At 41.7% G+C, this 23,851-nt stretch overlaps 1 protein-coding gene and 2 pseudogenes across 4 annotated transcripts in view; 2 read left to right on the top strand and 1 right to left on the bottom strand.

Moving 5' to 3' along the window:
- The window catches only part of BMPR2 (bone morphogenetic protein receptor type 2), a 169,067-nt gene that overhangs the window by 93,991 nt on the left and 51,225 nt on the right, over nt 1-23,851 (top strand). The gene's annotated exons all lie outside the window — the stretch shown is intronic.
- Nucleotides 15,091-19,069, top strand: LOC127491697 (N-alpha-acetyltransferase 20 pseudogene; annotated as a pseudogene).
- Nucleotides 22,425-23,370, bottom strand: LOC100351744 (small ribosomal subunit protein eS8 pseudogene; annotated as a pseudogene).

Below are 23,851 nucleotides of genomic sequence, written 5' to 3'. Positions count from 1 at the left end.
GTCTAGAACCCAGGGTGCTGGCGCTGCAGGCGGAGGATTAGCCAAGTGAGCCACAGCGCCGGCCTGATCATTCTTCTGCACATATCCACCCTTGCCAGCTTCCATCAGACACCAGACTAACTGATCCTAGGCTGTGAACTTTAAACCATAGTCTAAAGTAAACCTTTTCCCTTCCTGAGTAGCCCCTCTTGGGTGTCTTTAATTAACAAAAAGCAGTCTCTAAACAACCAACTAACCAAACAAACAAAAAAAACATGTAAAAGAGGGCTATGTATTGATGAGGTGATAAAATGTGATCTGGTGCTCATAGGACCCTGTATAAGGGGGTCTACAAAAAGTTCATGGAAAATGTGTGTATCTCAAATTTTTTTGCACCAAAGCAAACTTTTTTTTTTTAAAAAGATTTTATTGGGGCCAGCACTGTGGTGCAGTGGATTGATGCCCTGGCCTTAAGTGTTGGCATCTCACATGGGCGCTGGTTCAAGATTCGGCTGCTCCACTTCCTGTGCATCTCTCTATTGTGGCCTGGGAAAGCAGTGGAGGATGGCCCAGGTCCTTGGGCCCCTGCACCCTCATGGGAGACCCGGAGGAAGCTCCTGACTCCTGGCTTCGGATCAGTACACCTCTGGCCACTGTGGCTAGTTGGGGAGTGAACCATCGGATGGAAGATCTCTCTCTTTCTCGCTGCCTCTCCTCTTTCTGGGTAACTGATTTTCAAATAAATAAATAAATCTTAAAAAAAGAGTTTATTGTTATTTATTTGAAAGAGCAAGAGAGAGAGAGAGAGAGGGAGATATTCCATCCACTGGTTCACTTCCGAAATGGTCTCAATGGCTGGAGTTGGGCCAAGCCAAACCTGGGATCCAGGACTACTTCCTGATCTCCCAGATGGATGCAGGGCCACACACTTGGCCTGTCCTCTGCTGCTCTCCCTGGCACATTAGCAGGGAACTGTTTTGGAAATAGTACAATATGTTCATTTTACTAAAAAAAAAAATTGATTATTTTAGTTTTTTATCCACTTGAAAGAGCCAGAGAAAGAGAACAAACAGTATCTTCTAGCTACTGATTGATTTTTTAAATGCCCTGAACATCTAGGGCTGGGCCAGATTGAAACCAGGAACCTGGAACTTAATCTGATATCGCGCATGTATGACAGGAGCCAAGCACGTGGCCCATCATCTGCTGCCTCCCAAGATGTGTTAGCAGCTGAGTGAATTCAAGCTTCAGCTATTATTGTAGCATGTATTAGTAATTTATGCCTTTTTGGCCAGATATTCTAATTTTCAATATTATGAATATTCCTATGATTATTCATGTACAGATTTTTGTTTGAACATATTTCAGATTCTCTTCAGCATATGCCTAGAAATTGAATTAACTTTTGATGAACTGCTAAATTATTTTCCACAGTAGCTGCAACATTACATTTCCACTAACAATATATGAGACTTCCCATTTATCCATATTTTTGCCAACATATTGTGCTATACATTAGCTAGTGATTATGAAGTATTATCTCATTATAGGTTTGGCTTGCATTTCCCTAATGATTAACGGTGTTGAGCATCTTTTCTGTGCTTATTGGACAATGTATATTTTCTTTGGTGAGACATTAATTTAAATTCTGCTTATTTTTCAGTTGTGCATTTGTGTTTTTATTGTTGAGTTGGAAGAGTTATTTTTGCATCCTGGATAAAAGTCTCTTATTATACATATAATTGCAATTTTCTCTTTCTTCATCTTGTCGCTTCACTTTTGGTATTCCTTGAGGTACAAAGATTTTCGATTTTGATGAAGTCCAAATTATTGATTTTTTTTCTTTTGTCAGTTGTGCTTTTGAAGTCCTATCTAAGAAACTATTCCCTAATAGAAAGTCAGAAAGATTTGCTGCTATGGGGCCAGCGCCATAGCTCACTTGGTTAATTCTCTGCCTGCGGCGCCAGCATCCCATATGTGTGCCGGCTTCTAGTCCCAGTTTCTCCTCTTCCAGTCCAGCTCTCTTCTGTGGCCCAGGAAGGCAGTGGAGGATGGCCCAAGTGCTTGGGCCCCTGCACCCGCGTGGGAGACCAGGAGGAAGTGCCTGGCTCCTGGCTTCAGATCGGCGCAGCGCTGGCTGTGGCGGCCATTTGGGGAGTGAACCAATGGAAGGAAGACCTCTGTCTGTCTTTCTCACTGTTTAACTCTATCTGTCAAAAAAATAAAAGAAAAGAAGGAAAAAAGGTTTGCTGCTATATTTTCTTCTTAGGGTTTTATCATTTTAGCTGTTACTTTTAGGTCTGTGAGTTAATTTTATTTTAAAGATTTGTTTATTTATTTGAAAGTCAGAGGTACACAGAGAGAGAAGGAGAGGCAGAGAGAGAGAAGTCTTCCATCCTCTAGTTCACCTCCCACTGGCTGCATCAGCCGGAGCTGCACCAATCCGAAGCCAGGAGCCAAGAGCTTCCTTCAGGTCTTCCCCACACTGGTGTGGGGGCCCAAGGACATGGGCCATCTTCTATTGCTTTCCCAGGTCATAGCAGAGAGCTAGATTGGAAGTGGAACAGCCGGGACTCAAACTGGCATCCATATGGGATGCCGGCACTGCAGGTGCCGGCTTTACCCAGTATGCCACAGCGCTGGTTCCTGTGAGTTAATTTTTGTATATGATATGTGGTAACGATTCCAACTTCATTCTTTCGTTTGATATCAATAATTTTTTTTAAAGATTTATTTATTTACTTGAGAGGCAAAGTTACAGAAGGAGGGAAAGATGGAGAGAGAGGTTTTCCATCTGGTGGTTCACTCCACAAATGGCCACAATGGCTGGAGCTGGGCCTATCTGAAGCTAGGAGCCAGGAGCTTCTTTTGGGTTTCCCACATGGGTGGAAGGGCCCAAGCATTGGCTTTCCTAGGCCATCAGCAGGGAGCTGGATTGAAAACAGAGCAGCTGACTCAAACCAGCACCCATACGGGTTGTCAATGCCGTAGGCAGATGCTTAACCTACTACCCCACATCTCTGGCCCCTGATACCAGTATTATATCCACTCTCTCAGTATCCTTTCTTGAAAAGACTGTTCTTTCCCTCTTTTTAAAGAAAGATACATTTTATTTATTTGAAAGGCAGAGTTAGAGAGAGAGAGGAAGAGACAGAGAGAGAGAGAGGTCTTCCATCTGCTGGTTCACTCCCCAGATGGGCATGGGCCAGGGCTTGGGCTGGGCCAGGCGGAAGCCAGGAGCCAGAAAGCCTCCTCTGGGTCTCCCACGTTGGTGTAGGGACCTAAATACTTGGGACATCTTCTGCTACTTTCCCAGGCACATTGTTAGCAGGGAGCTGAATTGGAAGTGGAGCAGTTGGAAGTCAACCAGCACCCATATGAGATGCCTGCACTGCAGACAGTGGCTTAACTCTCTACACCACAGTGCCAGCCCTGTTCTTTCTTTTAGCACTGCACAGCATACATGTGAAAAATCAGTTGATTATCCTTGTGAGATTTATTTCTGAACTGTCGATTTTATTTCAGTGATCAGTGTGTCAATCTTCATCTCTGGCCCATACTTCCTTGATTACTGTTGTTATTTTGAAAATAATTTTTTTTTAATTTTTTTTTTTTGACAGGCAGAGTGGACAGTGAGAGAGAGAGAGACAGAGAGAAAGGTCTTCCTTTGCCGTTGGTTCACCCTCCAATGGCCGCCGCAGCGCGCCGGCGCACCGCGCTGATCCGATGGCAGGAGCCAGGAGCCAGGTGCTTTTCCTGGTCTCCCATGGGGTGCAGGGCCCAAGCACCTGGGCCATCCTCCAGTGCACTCCCTGGCCACAGCAGAGGGCTGGCCTGGAAGAGGGGCAACCGGGACAGAATCCGGCGCCCCAACCGGGACTAGAACCCGGTGTGCCGGTGTCGCTAGGCGGAGGATTAGCCTAGTGAGCCGCGGCGCCGGCCCAATTTTTTAAAATTTTTAACTGACACATAGGAATTATACATATTTAGAGTGGTCTTTAGCCCTAGTAGTTAAGGGTAAGAGGTCAGAGACCTGTATTCAAGTCCCACCTCCTGACTCCAGCTTCCTACTAATGTAGGCCATGGGAGGCAGCAATGATGGCTGAAATAGTTGGGTTCCTAGCACACATGTGGGATGACCTGGATTTCATTCCTGGCTCCTGGCTCTGGGCTTTGCGGGCATTTGAGGAGTGAACCAGTGGTTAGGGGAGTGCTTTCTCTATCTAAGTAAATAGTTTTTTAGTTGTATATGTTTATAGAGTACTATGTGATATTTTGATATATGTATACATTAAGGTTATCTCCTCAAATGTTTATCATTTTTATGGTAAAAACATTCAAAGTCCTTTTTGTTTTTCTGTTTTTTTTTTTTTAAAGAACATTCAGTACATTATTGTTATCTATATATTTTTATAAGAATATTTTTTGTATGAGAGAGAGATACTTATCTTCCTATGCTTGGCTTATTTCTGTTAACATAATGGCCTCCAGTTCCAGACATGCTGTTGGAAATGACAAGATTTCATCCACTTTTTAAAAAGTACTTAGAGGCTGGCATTGTGATATAGCGGGTTAAACTGCTTCCTGCAATGCTAGCATCCCATATGGGCCCCATTTAGCGTCTCAGCTGCTCTGCTTCTGATCCAGCTCCCTACTAATGGCCTGGAAAAGCAGTAGAAGATGGAAGTACCTGGGCCCATTCCACACATGTGGGAGATGTGAATGAAGCTCCTGGCTTTGGCCTGACCCAGACCTGGCCATTGTGGTGTGAACCAGAGGATGGAAGATTCTTTTTCTCTCTCTCTCTCCCTCTCTCTCTGTCACTCTGTCTCTGTAACTTTGCCTTTCAAATAAACAAATTTTTAAAAATTTTTAAAATTTATTTTAAAGGCAGAGTTTCACAGACAGAGGAGAGGCAGAGAGAGAGAGACAGAGAGACAGAGATCTTCCATCTACTGGTTCACTCTCCAATTGGCTGCAACAGCCGGAGCTGTGCCAATTCAAAGCCAGAAGCCAGGAGCTTCTTCCGGGTCTCCCATGCGGGTGCAGGGGCCCAAGGACTTGGGGTCATCTTCTACTGCTCTCCCAGGCCATAGCAGAGAGCTTGATCGGAAGTGGAGCTGCCGGGATACGAACTGGTGCCCATACGGGATGCCAGCACTGCAGGCAGCAGCTTTACCCACTATGCCACTGTGCTGGCCCCCAAATAAACAAATCTTTAAAAAACAAAAATTATTTATTTGAGAGACACAAAGAGAGTGCTCCCATCAGCTGGTTCACTCCCCAAACGACTGCAGTGGCTGAGACTGGATTGGAGTCAAAGCCAGGAGCTAAGAGTGCAAACCAGGTCTCCCTATTGGGTGGCAGGAACCCAATTACTTGAGCATTTACCACAGCCTTCCAGGATCTGCACTGGCAGGAAGCTGAGGTGAGGAGCTAGAATCAGAAATCAACCTGGGCATTCTAATGTGGGTATTGTATCTACTAGGCTGGTTTGTCATTTTTTATGTCTGAACAACTGGGACAGAATCCGGCGCCCCAACTGGGACTAGAACCCAGGGTACCGGCGCCGCAGGCAGAGGATTAGCCAAGTGAGCCGCGGTGCCGGCTGACAATAGTTTTTTTTTTTTTTTTTTTTTTTTTTTTTTTGACAGGCAGAGTGGACAGTGAGAGAGAGAGACAGAGAGAGAAAGGTCTTCCTTTGCCGTTGGTTCACCCTCCAATGGCCGCCGCTGCAGCTGGCGCACCGCGCTGATCCGATGGCAGGAGCCAGGATCCAGGTGCTTTTCCTGGTCTCCCATGGGGTGCAGGGCCCAAGCACCTGGGCCATCCTCCACTGCACTCCCTGGCCATAGCAGAGAGCTGGCCTGGAAGAGGGGCAACCGGGACAGAATCCGGCGCCCCAACCGGGACTAGAACCCGGTGTGCCGGCGCTGCAAGGTGGAGGATTAGCCTATTGAGCCACGGCGCCGGCCACAATAGTCTTTTAATTCATGAACATAACATGTCTTTCCACTTATTTAGGTTCCCTAATTTCTTTCAGCAATGTTTTATATTTTTGGTGTAGAAGTCTGATGCTTCTTTTGTCAAATTTATTCCTAATTATTTTCCAGGGTAACTTACTAACCAAAGCAGCTACATGTTGTATATACTAATTATCAGAAATAATTTTTTAAAATTTCAACTGTGGTAAAATACACATGACATAAAATTTACCATCTTAGCCATTTTTCGATTCATATTGTTGTACGGTTAATATCCAGAAGTCTTTCCATCTTCAAGTACTGAAACTGTACTCGTTGACCAGCAAACCATCCTTACCCCCTTCTCCCAAGACCTGGGAATCACCCACTTACTTTTTGTCTCTATGAATTTGACTACTGTGCTTTTGTCATGTAGATGGTATCATACAATAGTTGTTTTGTGATTTGATTCATTTCACTTAGCATAATGTGTCCAAAGTTTTATCCATGTTGTAGCATGTGTGAGAATTTTCTTCCTTTTGCGGCTGGTGTTGTGGTACAGCAGGTTGAACTGCAAAGTGTAATGCTGGCATCCCTTATCGGAGTGTTGTTTCAAGTCTTGGCTATTCTGCTTTCTATCTGCTTCCTACTAATGTGCCTGCAAAGGCAGTGTAAGATGGCCCAAGTACTTGGGCCTCTGCCTGCTCATGTGGAAGTCTAGAATGGAGTTTCTGGCTCCTGGTTTCAACCTGGCTCAGTCCTGGCTATTATGGCCAATTGGGAAGTAAATCAGCAGATGGCAGATATCTCCCTCTCCCCTCTCCCTCTCTCTCTTCTTCCCCCTCTTCCTCTTCCCCCTCCTCCCTATTCTTCTTTTCTCCCTCTCCCTTTGGTATTCTGCCTTTCAAGTAAATGAATAAATAAATAAATCTTTTTAAAAAGAGTTTTCTTGGTGCCAGTGTTGTGGTATAGGAGGTAAAACTGTTACCTCTGACACTGGTATCCTACATGGGTGGCAGTTAAGTCCTGGTTGCCTGGGCCTCTGCACCCATGTGGAAGACCTGGACAAAACTTTGGGCTCCTGTCTTCTGCTTGGCCCAGCCCTGGGTGTTAGGGCCACTTAGGGAAGTGAATCAGTAGATGAAAGATCTCTCTAAGAAAAAAGATAAATGCAAAAATAAAATTTATGAAGATAAATAAATCAATCTTTAAAAAATTTTTCTTTCTTTTGAAGGCTATATAATATTTCATTGCATGTGAATTTTGTTTTTCCATTTATGTTTTTCTTAGAGAGATCTTCCATCTACTGGTTCAATCCCCAATTTTCTTTTATTTATTTGAGAGGCAGAGTTACAGAGAAAGAGAGAGAGACAGAGAGAAGTTTTCTATCTGCTGGTTCACTCCCGAAATGATTGCAATGACTGGAGCTGAGCTGATCAGAAGCCATGAGCCAGGAGCTTCTTCCTGGTCTCCCCCCATGTAGGTGCAGGGACCCAAGCACTTGTGCCATCTTCCGCTGCTTTCCCAAGTGCATTCGCAGGGAGCTGAATCGGAAGTGCAGCAGCCGGGACTTGAATTGGTACCCATATGGGATGCTAGCACTGCAGTTTGGGGCTTTAACCCACTGCACCTCAGCACTGGACCCTGAACTCATCCTTTTTAAAATCAGGATATCATTCCTGTGATAACCAACCCACCCCTGGCCTCCCAAGCGGGTGCAGGGACCCCAGGACCTGGGCCATCCTCCACTGACTTCCCAGGCCAAAGCAGAGAGCTAGATTGGAAGTAGAGCAGTCGGGTCTCCAACTGGTATCCATATGGGATGCCAGCACTGCAGGCTGCAGCTTTACCTGCTATGCCTCAGTGCTAGCCCTGTGAATATTTCAAATCTAAGATCCATTTTCCTCTCCAGTCCATCTATCCCATCCCCAAGAAATAACCATCATTAAAGTTTTCTTAGGAAACTTTCCAGAGATTTTCTATACATATATCATTGTATTCAGAGACAACTTCTTTTTCTCTCTTCTTCTGCAGCACAAACTGAGTTATGGTATATAAATTGTTAAACAACTTGCTTTGTTTTTTACAGTATCTAAATCAGGGAGAAAATATCAGTAAGCATCCTAAATTTCTAAATGTATTTTTGGGCTTATTGTTTAATTTATGGTAACATAAAAATAATAGTTTTTTTTTTTTAAAAAGCTGCGTGTGCATTATATATATAATAATCCAAAGAATGTTTTCAATGTTCTTTAACCCAAAAGATGAAGCACTAAGTTGGGAATAATGAAAGAGATAGTATTTGACCTGAGCTTTATGTGGCAGGTAAGATAAAGAGAAAAGAGATTCTGGGAACTTTCCAGACAGAGAACAATCTTCATTATCATTGAACTATATTTCACAGGATTACATAGTTTTACTTCCTTCCTCTTTTTCAAATTCTAGTTTGTAAACTCAAAAGTTTTTGAGAAATATTTGTGACTTTCAGCTATTATAAGAACTACTTTCAATAATACCCATGTTCTAATCATGTCAATCTGGTTGTTTTTAAAATAAATCTTCCCTGAGTATTTGTCTGTTGTTTAAAAAGAAAACATCATTGTTTTATGCTATTCTGTGTCAGAAAGATAACACCATTTGCGTTTTTTAATTATACAATGCTGAGATATATTTAATGGTCCTAAGTATGGCTGATTTTTCATATGACTTTTTTTCTGTAGGAATATTCTGTAGGAATGTATAAATTTCCTAGGACTGCTATAACCAATGACCACAACTAAGGTAGCAAAAAATAACAGAAATGTATTGTCTCACAGTTTTAGAGGCCACAAGCCATGATGTTGGCTGGGTTGATTTCTTTTTGGAAGCTCTGAGGGACAATTTTTGCCATGTTCTAATTTCTGATGGATGCCAGCAATTAATGGTGTTTCTTGCTTCTGTCTTCACATGGCCTTCACCTCTGTGTCTGTAATCTTCCTCTGCCTTTGACTTTTAAGAACTTAGGACCCGCACTATCCAGGATATTCTCATCTCAAGATCCTTAATGGCTGGGTGAGGCTCTAGTGCCTAGGGCAATAGCAAGGGCTAAAGCGTTTTTCAGTAGGGTTGCTTCTGGCATTTAGAGTCATATCTTAGTTGTACCAGTTAGTCTCAAGTCAATCATTGAAGGATTTTAAAGTCTGTAGTCTATACTCATTAAATGTCAGTATTCCTCCTGAAGTTAAAAAAAAAATCCTCATATGTTTTCCAATGCCTCTCCTAGCAGAAGAAAGAACACTTGTCTTGAGAAAGGAAGAATATTTATAATACTTAAATTTCCCCAATTCTTCATGCTAATGGAAAGCATAATTCCATACAAATAGCTAGAAAAAGACAGACCCAGAATTTTTATGCCGTTTTAAAATTGTCTTTTATTTATAGGAGTTCTAAAATACCTGGATTACTTTAAAATATCAAAATAAAGAAACACATAAAAAGCTTATTGCTCACGTTCTCCATCTTAATCTCAATTTTACTCATCTTTAAAATGAGTTTTATATATATTATTCCACTTAGAGTCAAGGACTTTTAGAATTATTATGTGTTGCCATTTTTTTAAAAAAGATTTATTTATTTGAAAGGCTGAGTTATAGAGACAGAAAGAGAGAGAGATCAAGATCTTCCATCCACTGGTTCGCTCCCCGGGCTGCATTGGCCAGGGATGAGCCAGACTGAAGTCAGGAGCCAGGAGCTACATCCAGGTCTCCCATATTGGTGCAGGGGCACAAGGACTTGGGGCATCTTTTGTTGCTTTTCTAGGAGCATTAGCAGGGAGCTGGCTTGGAAGTGGAGCAGCAGGGACTCAACCAGTACCTATATGGGATGCCGGCACTGCAGGTGGCAGCTTAATCCACTGCGCTACATTGCTGGCCATATATATATATATATATATATATATATATATATATACACACACACACATATATATATATTTATATGTGTGTGTGTATAAGCATTTATTATTTGTTTAAAAGGCAGAGTTATAGATAGACAAGGAGAGACAAAGAGAGAGATCTTCCATCTGCTTATTCACTCCCCAAATTGCTGTAACTGCCAGAGGTAGGCCACGCTGAAGCAAAGAGCCAGGAGCTTCATCTGGGTCTCCTGTGTGGGTACAAGGGCCCAAGGACTTGTACCATCTTCAGCTTTGCCAGCACATTAACAGGGAGCGGAATTGGAAGTAAAGCAGCCAGGACTTGAACTGGTGCCTGTATGGGATACCTGCGTTGCAGGCAGCAGCTTAACCCACTACACCACAATGGCTTCTTCTGCCATTGTTTTTGTATTTTGAGAGTACATGTGTACTCTAAAAATTATAGTTATCATAATTACTTTCCCCATGTTTGCTAATAAGAAATATGCCTGCCTAATTAGAGTGTTTTTATCACTATGAGATCAAATTAATTTTAACTATGTTCTGTGATAAAATTTCACTCAAACAAAGACACTCTGACATATGTAAGGCTATGGAACCTTATTACATATAAGTTTGATTTTCAATAAATTTTTTTCTAATGTTGAAAATAACTTTATTTCATAATAGTCAGCTAGGAACTTAATTGCTAAAGAAGACCCGAGTTAAGAGCTTCTGATTTATTTGTATACTGAAAACTGACTATTATTTATAATCTGAGATTCATACTTTAGAGTAATACCCACAAAAATTTGAACATGATAATTTCCCTGGAATAGTCAGCAGCTCACTTTTCTATCACTAATAAATACTAATCAGGTTTCCATTAAACCTGAGTTAAAGCTCAAAAATAAGTAAAATACAGGTAAAGGATAATATCTGCGTCTGTCCCTGTATTACAAATCAACACAAAGGCCAAAATACAGTTATTGAGTCAAGTGTTCTATTTCTGAAGCATTTACTTGGCCTGCATTCAACTATAATCTAATTAAAATTCCTTCTCTTTTCTGAACTAGTCAGGGTTCACTTGCCTTGAAGAAAATTCAACCTAGCTAGTTTTTGTAAGAAAGGACAGCGGGACTGGCACTGTGATGTAGCAGATAAAGCCACTGTCTGTAGCGCTAGCATCCCATATGGGCGGTGGTTCTAGTCCCAGCTGCTCCGCTTCCAATCCAACTCTCTGCTATGGCCTGGGAAAGCAGTGCAGGATGGCCCACGTGCTTGGACCCCTGAAACTTGCATGGGAAACCCAGAGGAGGCTCCTGGCTCCTGGCTTCTGGCTTCGGATCAGCTTAGGTCTGGCCTTTGCAGTTGTCTGGGGAATGAACCAATGCATAGGAAGACCTCTGTCTCTCTGTAATTCTGCCTTTCAAATAAGTAAATCTTAAAAGAAAAAAAAAAGGAAAAGACGGCATCCTCTGGTTTACTCCCCAAATGACTATAATGGCTGTAACTGAACTGATCTAAAGCCAGCAATCAGGAGCTTTTTTCAGATCTCCCATGTGGGTGCAGGGCCCCAAGCACTTGGGATATCTTCCACTGCTTTCCCAGGCCATTAGCAGAGAACTGAAATGGAAGAAAATCAGCCAGGACACAAACCTGCACCCATATGGAATGCTGTGCTACAGGCAGACGCTTTACCTATTACACCATGGTGCTGGCCCCTGTTCACTTTTGATCCAGCTCCCTGCAGTGGAAAGCAGTGCAAGATGGCTCAAGTACTTGGGCCCCTGCACCCACATGGGAGGCCATAATGAAGTTCCTAGCTCCTGGCTTCAGTGTGGGTAAGCCCTGGCCATTGTGGCCATTTGGGAGTGAACCAGCAGATGGTCCATCAGGGTCTGTGGATCAAGGAGCAAGATCTACTCAGGGCAAGTTCCTGTTAAAGTGGATTACGTGTCCACAAGGAGTGTAAACCGACTACCCAAGCATATTTTAGATTTCTGCTCATTTTGTATTTGTCCACTTCCAGTTGGCCTGATCAAGTCACAAAACCGAGTTCAAAGTCAAGAAGCAGGGAGCTACACTCTAGGTGCCATGAGGCCTTGGGAAGAATGTGGATGTGTTTATAGAGAAGTGAGAATTTTAAGAAACAAAGGGTTGCCTTTTCAATTTCATACACATGCATGCACACATGTGTACACAATATTCAAAAAGTTCATGGAAAATGAACTGCCTGGATTTCAGAATTTTTATACACACACACAGAAAATAAATACATAGCTGCAGGTTCTAGATTATGTTTCTTTGTTGCAGCTATATATTTAGTACCACTACTTTTTTTGTGTATGTTATAAATTGTTTACTCCTTTTCAAGTACATATGTATATAGATGTATGTGTACATAAAACTAGACATTCAGAATGTATCCACAATGATATAAATCAGAAATATTTCTGACTCTGCTAGCTTTTACTACAAATGTTTTAGCTATGGAATTTTTTTTTATTGTTTTTGTTGTATTTTGTTTTCAAACCAAGATAGAGTTGAACTAAAAATAGAACTTCCTGCCTATGTCAGATTTTTTTTCCCCTGCTTCTTAGCAGGACATGTGGGTAACTGAGACAGATTTGCAAACAGGATTATACACAGGGAAAAAGAAGAAAGCAAAAGGGAAGAAACGGTAATAAGAGAGAGATTAGGATAGCTAATTTCTGTGTTGGAGAATGATAAAGTAATAGCAAGATGATTTGAAATGTGCCTTGACCTCATCTGTACCCCAGGTATTCTTCTGTCACTTTTCTTTCTTGCCCTCATTGTCTAAGGACTGACTTGTAGGAACTGAGTAAATACTCAGGAAATTTTGGTGAAAATAATGAATGATGGGGTGGAGACACAGTTCTTTTTTTATCTTTTCATAGATTAGGTGTGCATTTCAGTAGAACCATTTTTTTTAAAAATTAGCAAACATGTTATAATAGGTGCTTTGGAGATGAGGGAACAATGTAGGAACTGTAGAAAAGATGAATTAAGAATTTTAGAAATGGATTAAGGATGGTATTCTGAGCAGTGAGAATTCCATAAAGCTCTGTCCAATTTATGCTCATGGCATATGTCCCTCCACCATCTCTCTTAATTCCTCAGCTTTTCTCTTCCTACCCTAGATGCGTCTCTAAACTGTGGCCTGGTAAGTGTTGCTAGCTAGTGCCTCTGCTGCCAAAAACTTAGAAACAGCAAAAGAGTGTACAGCCTATTCATTTGCCTGCTTTGTTTAGTATTTTCTCTTGGCAACAGAACTGGGTATCTTTAAGTACTAAATATAACTGAAAAGCCAAGTGTATACATTTGTGGAATACAATAGAGACTACATACAGTAGTCTTTTGTCATTATAATAAATCCCCAGACTCATTACAAGGAAACCTGCTTTTGTTAAGTAGAAGGGTAACCATGAATACATTTCAGCCATAAACAACAGTGCAGTTAAATCTTCAGAACATATTACTGAACACACACACACACAAAAGCAAAACACAAAAATTCATTTATATAAAATTTAGAAAGAGGCAGAACTAAGGATATAGGGATTAAATACTGTCAGAAAGTTAAGGAAATGATTACCACAAAAATTAGGATAGTGGCTGTTTCTGGGGCAGAGGAGGCTGCTGTCACCAGGAAGGAGCAGGTAGGAGGCTTTCTGGATCCTGCTGTTCTGTTTGTTTACCTGGGTGGTAGCTACGTGAGTTCTTACTTCATAGTCATTCTCTAAATGGTATACATTTTCAGTATAAACATCTGTGTATATGTCAGTTATAGTTTTTAGTTTAAAAAAAGGTTACATATGGGAAGGCTAGAGCAAGGGAGAAAGCTAAGAAAAAACTAACAGGAATTTAATTTTTTAAAAAAACTGATAATTTGGGCCGGCGCCGTGGCTCAATAGGCTAATCCTCCACCTTGCGGCGCCGGCACACCGGGTTCTAGTCCCGGTCGGGGCGCCGGATTCTGTCCCGGTTGCCCCTCTTCCAGGCCAGCTCTCTGCTATGGCCAGGGAGTGCAGTGGAGGATGGCCCAGGTGCTTGGGCCCTGCACCCCATGGGAGACCAGGAAAAGCACCTGGATCCTGGCTCCTGCCATCGGATCAGCGCGGTGCGCCGGCTGCAGCGGCGGCCATTGGAGGGTGAACCAACGGCAAAAGGAAGACCTTTCTCTCTCTGTCTCTCTCTCTCACTGTCCACTCTGCCTGTCAAAAATAAAAAAAATAAAAAAAAAATAAAAAAAAAACTGATAATTTTTCTCAAAACATCCTGATTAAAGAGGGAGCAGAAGTTACTGTTATAGTTAACAGAACATGATGGGTAGATGGGAGTTATCTACACAATATGATTCATATTTTGTTGTCCAGACAGTAAATGATTAAAAGGTATGAATTTCATTTTTTTAAGATTTATTTATTTATTTGAAAGGCAGAGCTACGGAGAGTCAGAGAGAGAGAGAGAGTTTTCCATCTGTTGGTTCAGTCCCCAAATGGCAAATGGCTGCAATGGCCATAGCAGGGCTGATCCGAAGCTAGGAGCCAGGGGCTTTTTCCAGGTCTCCCACACGGGTTAAGGGCCCAAAGACTTGGGCCATCTTCCACTGCTTTCCCAGGCCTTAGCAGGGAGCTGGACTGGAAGTGAAGCAGCTGGGACTCAAACCAGCTCCCTGATGGGATGCATGCAGTGGCTTTACCCGCTATGCCACAGTGCAACTTTTATAGTTAAATTATTTCATGTTTATATTCTGAGAACAAGTCTTCATTATGAATTCTTGATTTGGAAGTATCATTTGTAGACCACTTTGGAAAATTGATTTGGGGTCTTTGAGTAATGTGTTCTTTGTTTTCATTCTATATTGTGAGTTTTATGAATTTTCTAAACTGTGAATTTTATTTTTATTTTGTTTTCAATAATGATTTTTTTTTTTGACAGGCAGAGTGGATAGTGAGAGAGAGAGACAGAGAGAAAGGTCTTACTTTTGCCGTTGGTTCACCCTCCAGTGGCCGCCACGGCTGGCGCACCGCGCTGATCCGATGGCAGGAGCCAGGTACTTATCCTGGTCTCCCATGGGGTGCAGGGCCCAAGCACTTGGGCCATCCTCCACTGCCTTCCCTGGCCACAGCAGAGAGCTGGCCTGGAAGAGGGGCAACCAGGAAAGAATCCAGCGCCCCGACCGGGACTAGAACCCGGTGTGCCAGTGCCGCTAGGTTAGGATTAGCCTATTGAGCCGCGGCGCTGGCCCTCAATAATGAATATTACAGCAATTTGATTTCCATTTCCCTAGTGTTAACTCTAGTTCAAATTGAGTAATGTATTTTCTTAGATGTGTTTTTACACTTTTTAATATTTTATTCTAATCAAATACAAGTAACTTTTAATTCATTCTTTAATACACAAAATGCTGAGATTCAATCTCTTCTAATCACACATCAGCTGTTTTAATAAATACATTCCAAAGAAATTAAAATTATAAATACTTATGAACCCAAATATTCAGAAAGAAAGATAGGCATTGAATGTTTTTTCTAACCCTTTTTAAAAATTTGTTGAACTTCAGACTTTCATTCTGTTCTGCAGTTTTCCACTCTTCCTCTTACAATTCAGCCATAAAATGCCTTGACTCAATTAGCAAAGTATGGGCTGGTTTTATTATTAAAACCTATCCCAAACAATTAATGAGACAAGTTAAGTACAAACTAGTCTTTAATATTCAATATTAAATTCTTGCTTGAGAAGGCTCAGTAGCTAGGGAAGAATGGCACGGGCACGTCACAGCTCTGTCTGTGGCCCCAGAATTTTGCCGCCTTGGTTTGGCTGCTAAACTTATGGAGCTACTAGAGGAGATTTCAGAAAGAAAGGGTGGATTTTTTGTTGACCTCTTTGTGAGAGTATCTAACCAAGTTGCAGTCAACATGTATAAGCAGCTGGGCTACAGTGTCTACAGGACCGTCATAGAGTACTATTCAGCCAGCAATGGGGAACCTGACCAGGACGCCTGCGATATGAGGAAAGCACTTTCCAGGGACACGGAGAAGAAATCCATCATCCCATTACCTCATCCGGTGAGGCCGGAGGACATTGAATAGCCCTGGGCAGTGGTTCTTAGGCAGCTGCTCCAGGTGGTTATGGACAATGTTTTCATCGGATGATCTTGGAGCTCTAGTGGAGAAAAGACTGAGGTCTTAAAGGCATGAAGAAACTGCAAGTTATACTTTCAATAGCATTGTTTCCAGTTAGCAATATCATGCCTATTAAAGCTGTTGACTGTACTGAGATCCAATCAGAAAGGCAGCTAGGTCGAGGAAGCATTCCACTCATGTTCACTGTGTGCTAGGGAAAGATTTGCTCCAATCTCCCCAATTCAGTGCCTGAGAACCACTGCTGCATATATAAATTTTTTATTTTGTACTGAATTGTTAATCGAAGCTTTAAAAGCATATATGAAATGTATAAATCTAAGGTGAATAATAAAATACATTGTTGATTCTATGAAAAAAATTCTTGCTTAAAAAACAAAAATAAGAAATCTGACCCCTCTTAATTTGTTTTTAGATGTTAAACATAATCTGATTATGATACTGTATAGCTGCCATTCTAAATATATTAATTAAAATAAATCAACATTGTTTATTCCTTATGAAAATATTTATTTAAAGCATTAGGTTGAATAATATTTTTTAGTTACAAAAAACAGTTTTTAGCAATCTGGATTATTTTGCTAAGGAATTTACTTAACTCTGATAGCATTAGTTGTTTTGACTTTAAATGTTTTTCTCTGCTTTTATAAAAAGTACATTGCTTTTAAACGCACACACACAAACACACAAAACTAATCCCTAATTTGCCTTTCTAACAGAGTGGTAAAAGATTAAGGAGTTGACATAACTAGCTTTTATATTTAAGCTTCCCTTTGCTGCTTGCTGCACATGTAACAATGTTGTTCTTTCTTTGACACAGACCCAGACAAAGGCTGAGTGTAGCAAGGAAGCAGACAGCACGCCTCCAGTAGTAGCCCCCGCCTGGCTCCAGGATTTGTAAACAGAAACATCCCAGGCTCCTATGAGGCAGACAGCTTTTCCCTGTCTCTTCTGCATTCAGGATGTGCTTGCTTGTACAAGCCCAGCCATTGCGCCTCCATAATAGTGTGTTTACATTTGGCTGAGAATTTAACTCTGAAAAAAAACTAATAGGGAAGGAAAAGAGTTTATTAGAGCTAGGGGAGTTAGATATTTCAAGTATACCCAAATATAATATATATGACATTAAAAAAGAGTTTTTAAAAGAAACAATAAAAATTAGGAATTTTTTTTGGTTCAAGGTCTCTTGTATTAGCTACATATGTGAATACACATATTAAAATATTTTTCCTGGCAGTTTTTAAGGGGTCTCATATTTTTAGAACATGTGGCATATCCTGGAAAGTTTTTAATTAATAATGTTTAATCCTAAGTATGATTTTAATGTATTAAAATATCTTAATATTTTCATCAACCCCTTTATATGACTTAATAATTCATATTTAGATTGAACTTAGTTAATATAAAAGTTGTATTGCATTTTTTGGGTAAATTTGAGAATGAAAGCAAAGAATTCTGGGCCTTCAAAAAATATAGAAGAGGGGCCAGCGCTGTGGTGCAGTGGGTTAAAGCCCTGGCCTTAAGCGCCAACATCCCATATGGGCGCTGGTTCTAGTCCTGGCTGCTCCTCTTCTGACCCAGCTCTCGGCTATGGCCTGGGAAAGCAGTAGAAGATGGCCCAAGTGCTTGGGCCCCTGCACCCACGTGGGAGACCTAGAAGAAGCTCCTGGCTCCTGACTTTGGATTGGCTCAGCTGCGGCTGTTGCAAGCCATCTGGGGAGTGAACCAGAGGAAGAAAGACTTCTCTCTCTGTCTCTCTACCTCTCTCTGGAACTCTATCTTTCAAATAAATAAAATAAATCTTAAAAAAAATAGAAGATTCATCCAAAATTTTGAAATTAGAAGAACCTTAAAAGGCATCCAGTATAACCACTTTTTTTTTACTAGTTTAATGTATTTTAATAGCAATCATACAGGAACAGGACAGAAGATACCTGTAGGACATTCAGAAAAGCATAGTAAGTAGATAGAATTTACTGAATGCTGGCATTGTTTAGGAAAATGTAACAGATTTATTTATAGTTGTTAAATAGTTGAACTGCTGGGACTTATTCACTGGAATATTTTGATTTGTGTTAATGATGTACTTTCCTGAATTTATACTGAAAATTCATATGACAATGGAAAAACTGCTGATACCTAACTTCTGTCTGCTGTTTTTCCATCCCTAATCATACTTACATGCCTTTTGATCCAATTGGGGTAGGGGAGTTAATGCTCAGAATTACTTATAATAGGACAGAAATTTTTTCAAAAAGAATGAAAAGAGAAAAAGAAAAGAAAGAAAAAAAGAATGAAATGTTTTCCAACATAGTAGATTCCTAAGCATGTTCTCTAGGAATGTATAGTATGCTAGCTGGATTTCTTTTGGCATAATTGTTTATGTTTGGCATAGATAGTACACAGCTTGCTGTCTGCAAAGAGGCCAGCCAGGTAGGCCTCCCTTGCCTCCTGCAAACACCAGTGTTGGAACTCTGGACATGCTGATCTGTTTTGAAGTTCTGGACAATTTCTCCCACCAGATGCTGAAAGCGAAGTTTGCCATTGGGTGAACTGATAATCAAGTCTGGTTTCACAAAGTACAACACTACCAGACCTATAGTGATGAAGTTTTCTTTAGCTTTCCTGTAGAGAGCCCTCTGTTATGAGTGGTTACTGCAGCCAATTGTTTATTGGGTGCTAAACCACCAAATAGTTTGCAGGCATTGTGCTTTGAACCATGGCATAGGGAACTCTTTACTGTGGCATAGAGGTAAAGCTGCTGCCACCTGCAGTGCTGGCATCCCGCATGGGCCCTGGTTCGAGTCCCAGCTCCTCCACCTCCAATCCAGCTCTCTGCTATGGCCTGGGAAGGCAGTGGAGGATGGCCCAAGTCCTTGGACCCCTGCACCTGCTTGGGAGACCCAGAAGAAGCTCCGGACTCCTGGCTTTGGATTGGCCCGGCTCCGGCCATTGTGGCCATCTGGGGAGTGAACCTGCGGATAGAAGGACCCCTCACCTTACCTCCGCTTCTGCCTCGCTGTAACTCTGCCTTTCAAATAATAAATAAATAAATCTTTAAAAAAGAAGAAGAAGAAGAAGTGGAGCAGCCAGAATATGAACTTGTGCCCATATGGGATGCCAGCACCATAGGTGGGCAGCCTAGCCTACTATGCCATGGCGCTGGCCCCTTTAGCTTAATTTTGAAGTTAAATCATTGCCCATCATATCGCTGTTAATATGTAATATACTTCCTCAGGACAAATTTTCTTAACTTGGTGTCTTTGTCAGTCTAGGTGTCTTTAACAAAGTACTACAGACTGAGTAGCTTAGTCCTAGAGGCTCTGACATCCAAGGTCATGGTGACAGCAGATCTGGTGTCCAGTGAGGGGCCAGTTCCTGGTTTATGGGTTGTCGCTCCCCGTCTTCGTGGAGGAACGACACAGGACCCTGCGTTGTTCTTTCGTCTGCTCGGCCCTCCCCGGGTTTGCTGCTGGTTCTTGCCGGGTTGGCTACCGACCCTTCCACCTCCGTGGAAGGGCGGTTCCCCCTGGCCACTTTCCCCACTTCCGCAGGGGAGCGGCACACCGCCGGCCGGCTCTCTCGGGGGCTGCACAGGTGTTCCTTCAGATAGATGTTCCCCTTAGATGTTCCTGGTGCATGTTGTCTCTCTCCTCCTTTATAGTCCTCCTCCGCCAATCCCAACTCGGCTGCCCACACGCCGAGTACGCTGCTCTCCTCCAATCAGGAGCAGGATCAGCTCCTGGAGGTCATCACTCAAGTTGGCAAGAGGCAGCTGCGTAGAAGCTGTTTTCTCCTCTCCCAGCGCCATATTGTGGGAGAGCAGATGCATAGAATAAGTCTTAATTCCAGTAACTTAGTCTAGTCCGAGTTGCTCCCCACAATGGGTGGCTGTCTTTTTGTATCCTCACATGGTGAGACCACACAGAGCTATCCCTTGTCTCTTCCTCATTTTATGAGGACTTTAACCTTATTCATGTGGGCTCCTCTTGTCTGACCTGATTACCTACAAAAGACCTTCTATCCAACTGGGGATTTAGGCTTGTATGAGTTTGTGGGTGACACATTCAATCCGTAGCACTATAGGTATGAGGTAAAATAAATAAATAAACAAAACCTCCTTTTGTGTGTGTCATTCTCCATTCCTGGTTTTCCAGAATCACAAAATTCTTTTGATTCACAAATCTGCCTCAAAATTTCTATTTCAAATGGAAACACAATTGAGGGTGACACTGAGGTTTCTAATGTAGTTGGCGATTTGGAACAGTGAAGTAATACAGTAACGGCTTACGTATACAGGGTTGTGTTGGATACATAGGGAAGAACATGAAAGCAGACTAAAAATCCTGTAAGCAGCCAACATCGATGCTACAGAATCTTGTATAAAAACTCCTACATTTTTAGGAAAGACACTTAGGCTTTTGAGTCTGTTTTCTCACAATTTACAATCATCTTTTAAAGTTTTATTTATGTGTTTTCTTGAAAGGTAGAGTGATAGGGAGAGAGAATTCATTTGCTGGTTCACTCCCCAAATGGCTACAACAGCAAGCGCTGGGCCAGGCAAAACCTAAGAGCCTGGAACTCCATCCAGGTCTCCCATGTGGGTGGCAGGGACCCAGGTACTTGGGCCATCCTCCACTTAGCAGGAAGCTGGATTAAAATCAGAGGTGCTTGAACTGACTTTCCAATATGAGATGGAGGTGTCCTAAGCAGCAGCTTGGCCCACTACACCACAACACCCACCCCTTTATATTTACTTATAAGTTAGGTCTATTTTTAGTGCTCATACTAGATTATAAAAAACATAAAGGGTTAGGTGTTGTGGAGCAGTGGGTTAAGCTACTGCTTGGGACTGCCACTCCCCATATTTCAGTCCCTTGTTCAAGTCCTGGCTGTTCCACTTCCAGTCCACCTTCCTGCTAATGCAGTCCTAGGAGACAGCAGATGATGTCTCAAGTGGTTGAGTCCCTACCACCCATGTGGGAGACCCAGATGGAATTCTGGCCTTCTGGCTTCCACCTGACCCAGCTCCAGCTGTAGCAGGTATTTGAAGAGTCAACCAGTGGATGAAAGATACCTCTCTGTCTTTCTCTGTCTCTCTTTCTCTCTGCCTTTGAAATAAAAATAAATAAGTAAATAAATAAACTTTAAAAAAAAACTATCAAAAAGAAATAACAGACAAGGAGTGAGATGGAATAATTGGAAATCAGAGATAATTTTCATAATATGCATTTTCTGTAATTTTTGAAGATGTTTATATAGTCACCCATTGTTATCTGCAGGAGATTCATTCCAGGACTCCACTCTGATGCTCAAGTTCCCTATATAAGTAATGTAATGTTTGCTTGTAACCTGTACACTTCCTTCCATATACTTTAAATCATCTCCAGAGTATACATGTAATACCTAATACATATAAATACTATGTAAGTCATTGTTATGCCATATTGATTAGGGAATAATGATAAGAAAGAATCTGTACTATGTTCAGTACAGCTGCAACTACCACAGGCTTAACTATATAGTGTACAAATGAGACTAGAGGTCAGCCAGGCTCAAACAAGTGCTGAAAAGGGCCTGAGGATGTGTGAAATGACTGATGGCTGCAGCAGTGTGTGCCTGCACATCACTTCATAATACATGTGGATTCAGAATGGTGCTCAGTGTGTGGCAAATTCAAATTTTGCTTTTTGAAACTTTATGGAATATAAAAGCTGAATATTTTCAATTTGTGGAACCCACAAATGCAGAACCTGTGGATATGGAGGATATGAAGAACTGACTTTATAGGTTTTGGTACTATCCATGGTGTCAGGCATCTACTGAGGATCTTGGAATCTATTCCCTGCTTGTAAGTGAGGATTACTGAATTTGACAGTAATGGTAGGGGAAGAAGATTAGCAAGCACATAAAATGTTTGTATATATCTTAAATAATCTATAAATTATTATTTAGATTTGTGTGTATGTGTGTTGAAAATGAATTTTCTTTAGGGTTTGGCAAATTATAAAATGAATTTTGTTTTTTTTTTTTTAAATAGAGGTAAAATGACATGGAATTAACTAGGTTAAAAATGTACCATTATTATATTCACAATATGTGCAATCTATATCTGATTCCAAAACATTTTCATCACCCCACAAGGGAAACTTCGTACCTAGTAAATAGCCTCTCCCTTTAATCCTCTTCCCCAGTCCCTGGTGGCTACTAATCTGCTTTCTGTCTCCATGGATTTGCCTATTCAGAATAGTTCACATAAATGGAATTATTGAATCTGAAGTCTTTCTTACATCCTTTGTATACCTGACTTTTGTTTATCCCTTCATCAGTTTATGAACATTTCTGTTGTTCCCTTTTGGCTATTCTGTATAGTAGACAGAGATATAGAACAGTAAAAACCTTTATTACATGAGAGAAGATTTATTTGCCTTTCCAGCCCTTGATTTTCCTTAGATATACTTCGGCTCCTTGCCCTTTAGCACATAGCCATCTGCTCGGCCACTGTGGTCAGGACTTGATGCAATGCAAGCAAAAGCTTGCCCTGCTGGAACTGCTCCTCCAAAATACTGCTGATTTTGGCATTCTGTTTCCTTTCACCATATCTATTTTGAATTTCTTTGATTGTTTCTTGTTTAAAATCTCTTCCTCCTCAGGAGTCAGCTTAGCTCCTCCACGTAGCCCAGGGGCAGTGCCTAGTGGGATTTGTACAGCTATGTGCTGTCAATAGCGTGATACAGTTCTTTATCAAGATCTTGGTGCAGACCAGCTTGTTACTGGGGATATCGTAGACAATGCTGATGATCCTTCTTTTGCAAGCATATGTTTGGAACCCCACAAGAGAGGTTCCCCATGTCCAGCCTCAGGACACGATACCTCTTGTTGCCTCCTCGAAGACAGGCTGTATGTGTGCAGCAGGGGCCAGTCTTAGTGTTGGTAGCCAGATGTCCCAGCTCATACTTCCACTTTGCTAGGGCTTTTTTTTGCCCCCACTGTTGCAGCACTTGTGCCAGTTGTCCTTAGAGATGTTCATCAGTTGTTGCTGGCTGGAAAGAGCTGATGAGGAAGTTTTTGTTTGAAAAACTATTTTGGCTGGCTCTGCGGCTCACTTGGCTAATCCTCCACCTGCGGCGCCGGCACACCGGGTTCTAGTCCCGGTCGGTCAGGGTGCCGGATTCTGTCCCAGTTGCCCCTCTTCCAGGCCAGCTCTCTGCTATGGCCCAGGAGTGCAGTGGAGGATGGCCCAAGTGCCTGGGCCCTGCACCCCATGGGAGACCAGGAGAAGCACCTGGCTCCTGGCTTCGGATCAGCGCAGTGCGCCGTCCGCGGCGGCCATTGGAGGGTGAACCAACGGCAAAAGGAGGACCTTTCTCTCTGTCTGTCTGTCTCTCTCACTGTCCACTCTGCCTGTAAAAAAAAAAAAAAAGGGCAAAACTATTTGTACTTTTTTTTGGGTGGTAGGAGGGAATGGGTATTGCCTAGGAGTGGAATTACTAGGTCTTATGTAAATCTGTGTTTAGCTTTTTGAGAAACCACCAAGTTTTTTTTGGTTTTGGTTTTGGTTTTGGTTTTTTTTTTTTTTTTTTTTTTTTTTTTTTTTTTTTTTTTTGCTGTAGCTGTACAATTTATATTTCCACCATCAATGAATGTACAGGGGCTCTAATTTCTCCATATCTTTGCCAACTCTTTTATTTTGTTCTTCCTTTTTTTTTTTTTTAGCTGTAACCATACTAATACATGTAGAGTGGTATCTCATTATGTTAACATTTGTTTTTTAAGATGTATTTTTGTTTGTTTAATTTCTTGAAAGGCAGAGTGACAGAGAGACAGAGATAGAATCTTCTATCTGT

This window comes from Oryctolagus cuniculus, chromosome 3 (assembly GCF_964237555.1).
Source record: "Oryctolagus cuniculus chromosome 3, mOryCun1.1, whole genome shotgun sequence".
In the NCBI taxonomy this organism is placed as follows: domain Eukaryota; kingdom Metazoa; phylum Chordata; class Mammalia; order Lagomorpha; family Leporidae; genus Oryctolagus; species Oryctolagus cuniculus.
This window is presented reverse-complemented; position numbering and strand designations above follow the sequence as displayed.